This window comes from Lutjanus erythropterus, chromosome 23 (genome assembly GCF_056507025.1).
Source record: "Lutjanus erythropterus isolate fLutEry1 chromosome 23, fLutEry1.hap2, whole genome shotgun sequence".
In the NCBI taxonomy this organism is placed as follows: Eukaryota; Metazoa; Chordata; class Actinopteri; order Lutjaniformes; family Lutjanidae; genus Lutjanus; species Lutjanus erythropterus.
The window spans coordinates 16,806,487-16,818,339 of record NC_139339.1 but is presented as its reverse complement, the minus strand read 5'-3'; positions in this window follow the sequence as shown (position 1 = coordinate 16,818,339).

The following is an 11,853-nucleotide window of genomic DNA, read 5'->3' as shown; positions in this document are numbered from 1 at the left end:
CAAGGACTTTATCTACAATCCAAGCACTTCTCAAACCCTGAAAACACTGCATTAAAATTCAAGTGTTTCAAGGATTTCTAGCACCCATAAGAACCCTGTTTATCAGACTCTGTGCGTCACACTTTTACATATCGACTAGTTTAAGAAAATGGACAAAAAAGTACACATGGTATATTGTTAATGGATTAAAACGTAACACAGTCAGATGGCACTCATTTGGTCACACAGTGTAGAGCTGCGTCTTTCCCTCAGTCTGTGTCTTCTTCTTTGTCTTCCAGTGGGTGTCTTTTGTCATTTATCATTCTGCCACCTCACCTGCCTGCAGTCATCACTCACCGCTTGTCTGTGCTCTTTTAATCCTCCTTTACGAACATTTTCCCTTTTACACACTCAAACTTGGAAGGTGCTCGCCCGTATTTTCATTTGATCTTTGCTCGGCATCTTTCCTGTTCCCATGCCCGCCCTCTCTTTCACTTCCCCTCTCCTCGCCCCTCCGTATGATGACACTGACTCTGCAGCAGAAATTAAAGGCCGAGCTCTAATCACCAGCAGCACTAAGTGCAGGCCAGCAGCTCGGGGCATCAGACCCCATTATAAACACGGAGACAGACAGCTAGCTCAGAGCGGTAATGACAAACCACACAAAGCAGCCGGTTGATAACAGAGAGACAACCCTGCCCTCCCTTGTTAAACCATGACACCTTTTAATGCTTTCTGCTGTGCTCGCTTCTATTATTAAATATTAAAACTAAAAGCACTACTATTACTGCTATGAACAACCTAAAAAATAACTGTGATTATTATGCCCTTTTAAATTGTTGCAATTACCGTTCACAATTACCAGTCAACAGGTGTGAACCTGATGCTTTGAGCACAGGGTTTGACATATACAAGGACATGGGCCCCTCAATTAAAGGGTCATTTATCTTCAGTCATCTTGATCCTGTATGTTCATTTTTTTTTTTTATATAAACCCCAATTCAAAAAAAGTTGGGGCGCTGTGTAAAACATAAATAAAAACATAATGCAATGATTCACAAATACTTCTATTAAATTGAACACAGTAAAAAGACAAAATACTTATAGTTCAAACTTTAGTGTTTTTTGTAAATATATATTCCTTCTGAATTTGATGTCTGCAACAAGAGCATGTTTACCACTGTGTTGCATCACCTTTTCTTTTAACAACACTTTTCATTCAGTAAATGTTGGAGGACCCTTTATTGAGTTTTGAAAGTGAAATTATTTCTAATTCTTGCTTGATACACGACTTCAGGTGCTCAACAGTCCGGGGTCTCTGCTTTCGTATTGTACACTTCATAATGCACCACACGTTTTCAATGGGAGACAGGTCTGGACTGCAGGCAGGTCAGTCTAGTACCTGAACTCTTTTACTGCAAAGCCATGCTGTTGTAACATATGCAGATTAAAAAAACAACAACAAGGTTTTGACTTTGTCTTGCTGAAATAAGCAGAGACGTCTCTGAAAAACACAGATGGCAACAAACTGTTTTTCTGTGTCCTCGAACCCATGTAGTATCCTTAATACAATTATGTGACTTTTTAATGCAGTTTTTAATGCAGCGCTGTCTGAGGAGGTCAAAGGTCGAAGGCATTCACAGTTGGTTTTCAGCATTGCCCCTTACATGCAAAGATGTATGCCACTGTATGTTGTCCCTTAAGTGAATTTTAAATAGCAGTTAATTGCAACTCCCAGCTTTGTGATCAAGCCTCATATTATGAGTAAATTTGAGGTAAAAAATGATGATCTAAATCTCCTCATGATGACTTGAGTCATTCAAGTCTTTGTTTGGCCTCTCCTGAAACACTCCAGCCTCGTCTAAATGTGTCACACGGTCGTGACTTCTCAGCGTGGTTTGTTAATTGCATCCCAGTGATGTTGCCTGGTGCTGTGATGAGTAATGACTGAAAGTTTTTTTTTTTTTTTCTTATTTTTGTACTATGAGTAAAATGAGCTCATCACACCTGACATTAGCCTACACTATATGACACATGTTGTTAAGATGAAAATAAGGATTGTTTTGGGGTTTCTCTTTCATTGTGCTGGGATCTTCATCCAGCATATGTCCTAAAAAGTCTAAACACTGATTTAGCCAAAGAGACAGACAATAGATAAAAGATATGATGAATTCACCTGCTGTGCAGATTCACATTACTTGTTACAACACTTTTTCTTCTCTTCAAGTTATTTTTTTTGTCATCATTTGTGTCTCTTCTTCCGCTGTTTCCCTGCTGTCAGACACAGCTGCATTAGTCCAGGTCTGGGTTAGACATCCATACAATGATAACTGCTCTCCATTACTAGCAGATCTTAATTATACCATCCCCTCAAGGCCTGTTAGACGGGGCACAATTACAATTTGCAATTATGGCCTAAAAGGGTTGTCACATTAGGTGTTGCTCAGAAACCTGCAGAGGTATTGATTACAGCTCATTAATCACAACACAAAATGAATGCCGCATTTCATAGCTGTGTGTGGAAAATGGGTCTGCAGATGGAAAAATGATGTGCATTTAGTCAACTTGTTCTCAGTATGATGAAAGGCTCGAAAGAATTAGATGTCTGTTTTCAACATGAAGCGCCTGACTGTTTCAGTGGGGTCGGCTCGGCAGGCGGTGCTTGGTTTGAGGGGATTTAGAGAAAAAGAGTTTCGATATTAGTCTGAGAGATAATGAGGAAGATTATTGCAAATCTAGAACACTAAGCAAGGGTGAGCAGAGAACCTACACTGAAACTAGAATCTGCATTTTCTGAAGAAAATGCGTGTGACTGCTGCATCAGCTGCTGCTGCCAAAGCTTCTGAAAGAGTCCCTGCAAAAAGTGTTCATGACTCATGTCAGAAGATACCACTCAAAATGGTAGAGATAATTGACCCTTTGCTAAGCCCTGCCTCCAAACAGCAACTGTCTAGCTTAGTAACCGTAACTAGGGCTGTCTAGCTTTCTGTTCCTCTACATGTTGAAGTGGTGTGCAGGAGGCTCTGAGAAGAGCGATACTCATCATTTCATGAGTCTGGATGGCGCAGTCTTTTTTGTTGTTTGTTTTTGTTGTCTCTCAGAAATGTGAAACACAAGAGCACACGTACGGTGAATGGATTAAACTCTGTCTTCATCTGCTCTAACATAAGCTTTTTCAAGTCTAAGCCAGCTCTCCTCTGCAAAAGTAGTCCGGCTGGTTCGGTTGGGTGATCCATCTCAAGGACTGCTGCACTAATTGAGCCCCTAAATGACTGAATAATTGCCACTGACTCCCAAAATGACATATATGACCAGTGGAGACACCTTCAGGCCACATCCAGACACAATCGGGGATTGCAGTGATTAGCTGCAGGGTTTGTGGCTGTGTTGGGGGTGTGCATGGGTGTTTATTTGTGCTGAGAACATAACTGCTGTATAACAATCGGGAAATTACGATCTACGTCTCTGATTCAAAAGCAGCAACAGTTTGGTTAAGTTTACGCATCAAAACTTGATTAAAGTTCAGGAAAAAAAAAGTGATTTTGGCTAAAGTAAGTACGATATGCCACGTAATGAATAAGTTAAAACTTTAATCAAATCACTGCTGACTTTAAGTTTTTGGACTTTTGGACTTTTGGACTATGGCCACTAGGGACCAATGCCTAGTGATGGACATAAATACGAGTCAAAATAAGCTGCTTGTACAAACAACATACTGAGTGACCCAGACACATCTATTCTAAAAGGAGCTAAAGACTGATTCCGACTGAACAACCATCTGCTTCAGTCTCTTGATTGTAAGCATCCTGATTGTAAACAGGTTAAAACCCATTGACCCTGCTTCAAACATAATTTTCCCTCGCTGTCTCTTGTCACATCCTTGGTTCACAGATTTACACAGCTCACACATACACACACACACACACAACATGCACACTACATTACGTATACCCATCCTGCACACACCAACTGTTCGGTCTGAAGCTTGATCAGTCAGGCTGTCAGGTTTTCAGTTACTAAGCAACATGTCATCCTCCAGTCATCAGCCAACTGTCAAAGAGGCTCTTCATATTGACATCTCTTGACAGAGACTAAATGGTCTCGCAGTGCTGGCATGAGCGCAGACGCTAGAGACAGAAATTAACTTCTGCTCCAGGCACAGATGCCCTAAAATTTTCAGAAAATGAGCAGTAAAGGCCTCAAAGCGCTCCTGATTAGGTGTGTGCTGTCTGTGCATTTCACTATGTTCACATTTTTTTCACTGACTCACCAAATATTAATGGTGGATGCAAATGCCGTCCCCCGTGGGCCAGCGTGGGTGATGCGTGACTGGGGGATTCTCTCCAGTGCATTCTGGGTGAGAAAAATAAAGTGGTAGAAAACCAAGTGTGCAGCCTGAAGCAGTTGGAAATGTTGGCAGCATGCAGACAGCAGTGCTGCGCTAAAAACACTGCATCAACAAAAAAGTACAGGGCAACAGTAAACATGATATCTAGCTGCCCCATATCTCTGCAAAAAAGTCACTTTCTGTGTTTTTTTTTATACATATATATGTATATATATATATATATATATACATATATGATATTTATGACTGTTGTCATTAAGTGTTCATTATTACATACATCATTTGAGATATCTTTGTTATGACAATTTGACATTAATTAAACCAATAATGTCTTTGTTATGACAACGTGACTAACTTTGCTTGATGACAGAATAGAGTACCAAAGTTTTATTACTTTGTCAGAACCTTTTGTAATGGTATCATTAATAATTTCCTGTCTATTTTGCATGTAAAATTACATAATTAACAGAATTACACTGACCACAGTCATAAACATTTTTAAAGACACATTTTTAATGCACACCCCCTACAAATACAGTGTTACCAAAGATTTTAAAAGATTGCCTGCATAAAACACTGAAAACTGTTGACAGTAAGAAATTGGTGTTATAATACAAAAACATTTTCTTGAAAGATAAAAGAGGTGATAAAACACTGGGATGGACGTGGTTCTCACATTAAGACTGTGAAATAGTTGTAGTTTAGGTAGGTTAAAGCAACAAAACTAATGTTGCACAGGTTCAGGATAAGACAATGATAGTAAAGACGTCGAGTTAAGTAGATCATGTGACACCACTGAAGGGACTCATATAACTTTATGTAACGGGTAAATTTCCATAATGTCTTGTTTTAGATAGGACTCAAACTTCACTTTGGTGAAAATCCTCTGTTTATTCTAGCCTGGTGCAGCTCTTTCAGCAGCTAATGGGTACTGTGCGTATCTGTATGGATTGCCAAAGGTGGTGACAAAAAAATTGATGAGTTGGGAAAGAGAACAGGCTGGGTCAGACAATAGCCATTGGGTTCTGAGATTGCATTTCAGCCAGTGGACTGTGTACCTGCGTGCAAACAAACTCTGCTCAGATGTGATTGGTCAATACTACTTAGACTATAAAATAGACAATTGAAAGCTTCTGATACCAAAATCTTGCCTCTGATCTTCAGAGTCTGCATTCATATGCCAGTATTTGTTTATAGTTTACTGACCACCTGATGAATCCAATATTCACTCTCTTTTAGCTCTGGTTTTGGTCTCCAACTCCTGAGGGAAATATCTGCCTCTTTAGCTGCTTAATGCTCCATATGTTCAAATCTCTAACTGTGTCTGTCTAATTTTTTGTGTTGAGCAGGCAGTGTGCAATATGTCTTAGAGCGTCACTGAAACCTGCTGCCTATGGCTGGCCAAAAACAACACTACAGAAAACATGGAAACGGCCCCGTTGTGGTTCAAGCACCTAATTGTGAGCCGTTAAGAGCATTTCCACCAAAAATAAATTGGTTCAGAACATGAAGAAATGGCTCCCAGTTGGAAACAAAACAGCAGGTTTTTCTCTGGAACCAAAGTGGACATGTCATATTGTACAGGCTGTGGTGCATTGTGCAATGCCCTCTGTTGAGCATTTCCTTGAGAGGCCATACAAGGGTTTAAGACTCTTGAACAGAGATGAATTATTTGGTGTAAAAGGGCCATGAGAGGAACCATAAACAGTAAAGTTGTGAGTCAGACAACTAAAAAATGAGCTGAAAATTGCTCCATAAAGTTGCTTTAAAATGAAAGATACTTTTCACCCTGCAATGTGCTATATTTCATCATGCAATGAGGCAAGTTCAAGCCTTGAGTCTTATTCGACACTACAGTCAAGTGCTGAATCTTGCATGAAGTCAGACTGAACTGCCCTTTTATTCACAGCTGAGTGCCATCCTGGAAGACAGCTGAAGTCCGACAGCCATTCAGAGAGTCTCACCTGAAAGACTGGGACTTTTCAAGTGTAAAATTTGGTTCACTCACAGCTGCTGCGCGCGCCCTCCCCCTATTCTTCTGGAAATGTCAAGGCCTAAATTGCTAATAATATAAAACTGAACGTCAAAGAATCTCTGTGTATGTCTGTACTGGCTGTGCTTGTGTGCGAGCTTGTGTGAGAGAGTGTACACTCTTTCCTGCCCTCTCTGGTTGCTTGGACACCAGTGCTGAGAGGCTGGCCTGTGTTTCATGCTGAGTGCCAACCTACCACTTTACCACGAGATCTACATGTGTGTGTTTTGTTGTCTTTCTTTCCATATGTTTCCATGTTTATCTGTGTATGTGCATGTTTATGTTGTCATGCTAACCTTCTTTTGTGCAGCCTGCTTTTACGTGCATCTTATTTTTTGATTTTTATAAACTTTAAAGCATGCTAGTGTGTGTGTGTGTGTGTGAGTGTGTGTGTGTGAGTGTGTTGGAGCAGGGGAGAGCATTGGTAGCGTGTGGAGACGCTTAGCAACATTTATGCCAGCATACGGACCGTGGGTGTGGGACAGAGAGAAGCAGGCTCCAGGGCCAGACCGGTCCTAGTAGGAGGTGGTAATGTGTGTGTGGGGTTGTGACTTGGGTCTGATTTGGCAGATTACTCATATTTGATAAACGACTAGTCAAACAAATCTTGTATTAAACATGTTAAATGTGGTCAGCTGAAGTGGGTTGATGTGATTCAGAGGAGAAAAAACCTGATTACAACAGGTTGATGTCATATGTGTACACCCACTGCTAGGCACTGATTGCCTGCAGGATACTTGTGTCGCAGCAAGCAGCAAAAACCATGACTGAATCTTAACTCCAACGCAGTGCCTTAAAGCTGAAATCCATTATGACTTCTTTAATACTGAGATATTCTTGAGTTCCATCCAAGATATAATCCCCTGGTTTGTAGCTGATCATTCTGAAACCTTGAGTTTGGCATTATGGCCATCATATGGCACTGCAAGATATGCATTGCTCCGTCTTTATCCCAAGGGTGTTTTCATGTCACACTTTTGAAGGGTTCTTCCTGAATGGCTGAGGTTCTTCCCAGAACCATTTGCTTCAGAAGAACGCTTTTTAAAGAAAAAGTCTGTCAATAGTTATTTGCAAGACCATCATTAAGAACCTTTTTCATCCAAAGAACCCTTTTTGGAAAAAAGCTTGTCAAGGATTGTTGAAAAATATAATAAATACAATACAAAATGGCTTTTGGAAGCACCTACTGAGTGTGTCCTAGATAAAACCCTTGGAATATAAAAAGGTTCCTGGTAGAAAACGCTGCGTGGGTTCTACTTTTCTCGGGAGACATTACTGTTGAGTTTTATTTCTTCAGGCTTTTGAGCACCTCAAGCCGAGTGCCATCCAGTTCCATTATATTCACGAGAAGCCAGACATCTCTATGGCTGATATCTCCAAAAGTTGGCAACTCACACCAAAACAATCTAGATGGATAAACAGCTCTACGGGTAAGAGGATAAATACGTATTTTTGATTTTGGGGTGAACTGTTCTTTGAAAGTGCATATGATTACAAAAAGAACAGATGTAATCTTTAAAATGAGAGCAGATTTCAGAAACTGTAAGTGAAATACAGTGCTTTAGTCATTTTGACTTCTTCTAATGACTCTTAGAGCTTGGTCTCATCATCTCCACTAAGAGTGATTACCCTGCACTCATTAATTACTGCCTAGTTATTAACCACACTGGCACATTTTCCTGTTTCCTACGCCCTTATTCAATTTCTTCAGCGTGTGCCGTTGTTTCTTAATTTCCTCCTCTGTTCATGACTTTCCCCGTTATTCTCCATCCCTCGCTCTCTCGTCTAATTTTCTCTTTTCCCATTACACCTTGCACGCCCTCCTACCCCCTCTCGTAGACTCTCTGTCTCTCTGCGATAGAGCCTTTAGATCTCATTAGCGCCCCAGCTAAGACGTGTCACATTCTCACCCTCTGCCATCGCGGAGGAGGTGACGTACAACGTGAAGGCCTTTCATGGCTCTGCGGAGACGCACTGCAGGTTGCTGACTTCTAACTGGAACCAATTCAGTCATTGCAATCAAGGAATGAAGACTGTGATATCATCATGAACCTCTTAGCTGATGGATTGAAGTCTTTAGAACATAAAACCAGGCAGAAGAAATTATTAGCTTGTATCTTTAAATTGTCCATTTTCTGATGGATACATTTGCATTTTTATGTCAGGACGCTCCACAGGGGTTCTTCCTGAAAGGCACAGGATCTATCCAGAACCATTTGTTTCTGAAGAACCCCCTTTTTGTTGAAGAAAGAGTTTGTCAAGGATTCTTTGTAAGATCAAGGGTTCCATTAAGAACCATTTTCATCCAAATAACCCTTTAAGGATTCTTGAAATCCTTGAAGACATTTAAAATTAAGACATTTTTCATTATATGATGGTTCTGGATAAAACCCTTGAAATATAAAAACAGTTCTCAGTATAACCCCCTTGGAGCGTTCGAGATAAAACCCTCAAAATACAAAAAGGTTCTCTGTAGAACCCCCTGAGTGTGTTCTAGATCAAATCCTTGGAATATGAAAAGGCTCTCAGTAGATCCTCGTGAGTGTGTTCTAGATAAAACACTTGGAATATTCTTGTTAGAACCTACTACCACCATCCAAGGGTTAGCACCCTTGAGAGGGTTCTGGATGGAATCTTTACATCATAGAAGGGTTCTCTGTAGAACCTCTTATAGGGGATTCTGGGTGAAACCTTTTACAGATGGTTCTAGATTTTAGCCTTTATGTTGGGTTTTAGGTAGTTTTCTATGAAAGGGTACCAATTTGAACCTTTATAAAAGATTCTACCACAAACCAAAAAATGTTCTCCTATAGGGACAAGCTGAAGAACCCTGTATGGTTCTAGTTAGCACTAGTGTAACATCTATCATCATGGAGAGTAAGATCTTATAAGAGACTTTCACTGCCACTTCGAGTTGACATTTCCACTTAAATGGTTCTAGTCAGCATCTTTATTTTTAAGAGTGCATAGCAAATTTCAGGGGCTTCTTTTTTTTTACAATTCAAAAACCAAAAAATAAATTAATCTGCATTAATGGGTCTGATTGGTGGACTTTATTTGCTTTCATTTGCAATTTCACCTCATCAAGTCATCTACATGAGACATATTTACAGCAGTGTAATATGTGCCTTCTTGTCTGATGAAAAGAGCCGTTTGAGTCGTCCTCCAGTCGCCGTAGCAACAGCACACACACACATAGTTTAATGACTCAGTACAAACCGTACGGATGCTTGTTATTACTCATCTTGAGCTGATTTGAAAAGAAGGTGAAGGAGGGATGAGAATGAGAAGATGGACTTGTAATGAGGTCTGTTAGAGCAACTGCCAGAGGAGGGTGCTGTTTACCTCAGAGGTGCAACAGGTTAGGGTGTCACTCCATCACGTGCATGCATTTACACACACACACACACACACACACACACACACAGCTTTTAAAGTGCCACAGGGGGTGTGCCTTCCTCAGTGGCACTTCTTGACTGTAGGAGGGTGGACCAGCATCCTCCCCAGCTGCAGGCAGCTGCCAGTGCCACTGTCTGTCGTGGACTGCCTACGCGTGCTGCCAGCACGTTGTTTTTAACTCGGGGTGTACTCCCCTAGCCTTTTGTCCTCCCAGACTAACCCGCAAGGCAGCGGGACAGTGGTTGGTTGATGGCAGGGCATATCCACTCTGTGGGCCTGCACATCACCTCTGGGGACCACTGCAGCTCCGAGATCCCCTACCATGTTAGCCTGGGTCCGCAAGGCACCCAGTTACCGTGTGTGGCCGCGAGGAGGCCTGGCAGGAGTCTTGGTGTTGGAGAGGCTGTGTACTGGCAGGAGAAGACTTATGCACCGGCTGCTTCCCTGTTCACCACGAGGGCTAGCCAGCAGCAGTAAGCAGGAAGGCATGCACCTTCCCTCCAGCTACTGCACGAGACGCATCACAACACCCTGTGGGGTACACTCACACACCCCACCCCCCCAAACTATATACACCCCCCACCCCCACCCCCCATATATACACCCCCCCACCCCCACCGCCCCTGTATACACCCCCCAACCCCGTACCCCATATATACACCCCCCCACCGACACTGCTGCTATATATACACCCCCCCACCCCCACTGCCCCTGTATACACCCCCCAACCCCGTCCCCCATATATACACCCCCCCACCCCCACCGCCCCTGTATACACCCCCCCAACCCCGTACCCCATATATACACCCCCCCATCCCCGTCCCCCATATAACCACTGCCGCTATATAGACACCCCCCAACCCCCACCGCCCCTGTATACACCCCCCAACCCTGTGCCCCATATATACACACCCACACCACCGCTTTATAGACACCCCCCATCCCCACTGCCCATATATGAACACACCCACCCCCACCCCCCCATACACACCCCCCCACCCCCCATATACCCCCCATGCGCCCCCCCCGCCCCATTACATACACCCCCCCACCCCCAAGGTTGGCCTTAGAAGAGTCTTTTGTACCACTTCCGCCTTTTCTTTTTTCTAGTGATTTGACTCTCAAGCTCTTCCAGCTGAGACACCATTGACCTCTCGTTCTCCTCCCTCTCACTGGTCGATTCCATCAATGTCTTCTTGAGCTTTTCTATGGCCTGAATGAGGGATGACTTTTCCTCTTGCCACTCGATTTGGTGACATTTCAACTCCTGTTCAGTGTTCTCCAAAGCTGCCACCAGAGTGTTGTTGTTCTGTGTCTGGAGGTCCAGCTGCGCCACATAGGAAGCTCTGGATTTCTCCATATCTTCGAGCAGGGAGGTTCTCTCCTGCTGCCAGCGGAGTCGTTCTGTCTCCAAGAGATCCTCAGCCTTTGTCAGGGTAGATGCAGTTTTCTTTGCCTCCAGGTCCTGGTCTTGGAGAGTCTTCTTCAAATCTTCTGTGGCCTTGATGAGGGACAATTTTTCCTCTTGCCACTCCATCTGATGCCTCCCCAATTGCTGCTCCGCTATGTTCAGAGCAGCCAGGAGGGTGGCGTTCTCCTTTCGCTTTTCATCCAGCTGAGTTACATAGGAGGCTGTAGATTTCTCTGTTTCTTCTGCAGCCTTAATGAGGGATAACTTTTCCATTTGCCACATTAGTTCATGACTCTTAAGCTTTCCCTCAACCTTTAACAAAACAGCTAAAAACTTACTGCTCTCCTGTCTCTGTCGCTCCATCTGAGCCATAACGGAAGCTTTGGATCTGTGCAGGGAGGTTCTCTCCTGCTGCCAAAGGAACCGTTCTCTCTCCAACTGATCGTTGGCCTCTTTCAGGGCAGATATGATCTTCCTGGTCTCTGCCTCAGAATTTTCTAAAGTCATTTTTGCTTCCTGCTCCTTGTCCTGTAAAGTCTTTTCGAGGCCATCTGTGACTTTAACAAGGGACAACCTTTCTTCCTGAACCTTTTCCTCAGCCGTCTTCAGCACAGCTACAAGATTGTTGTTCTCCTGTCTCTGCTTTTCCAGCTGATCCATATTAGAAGGGTTTGATTTCTCTAT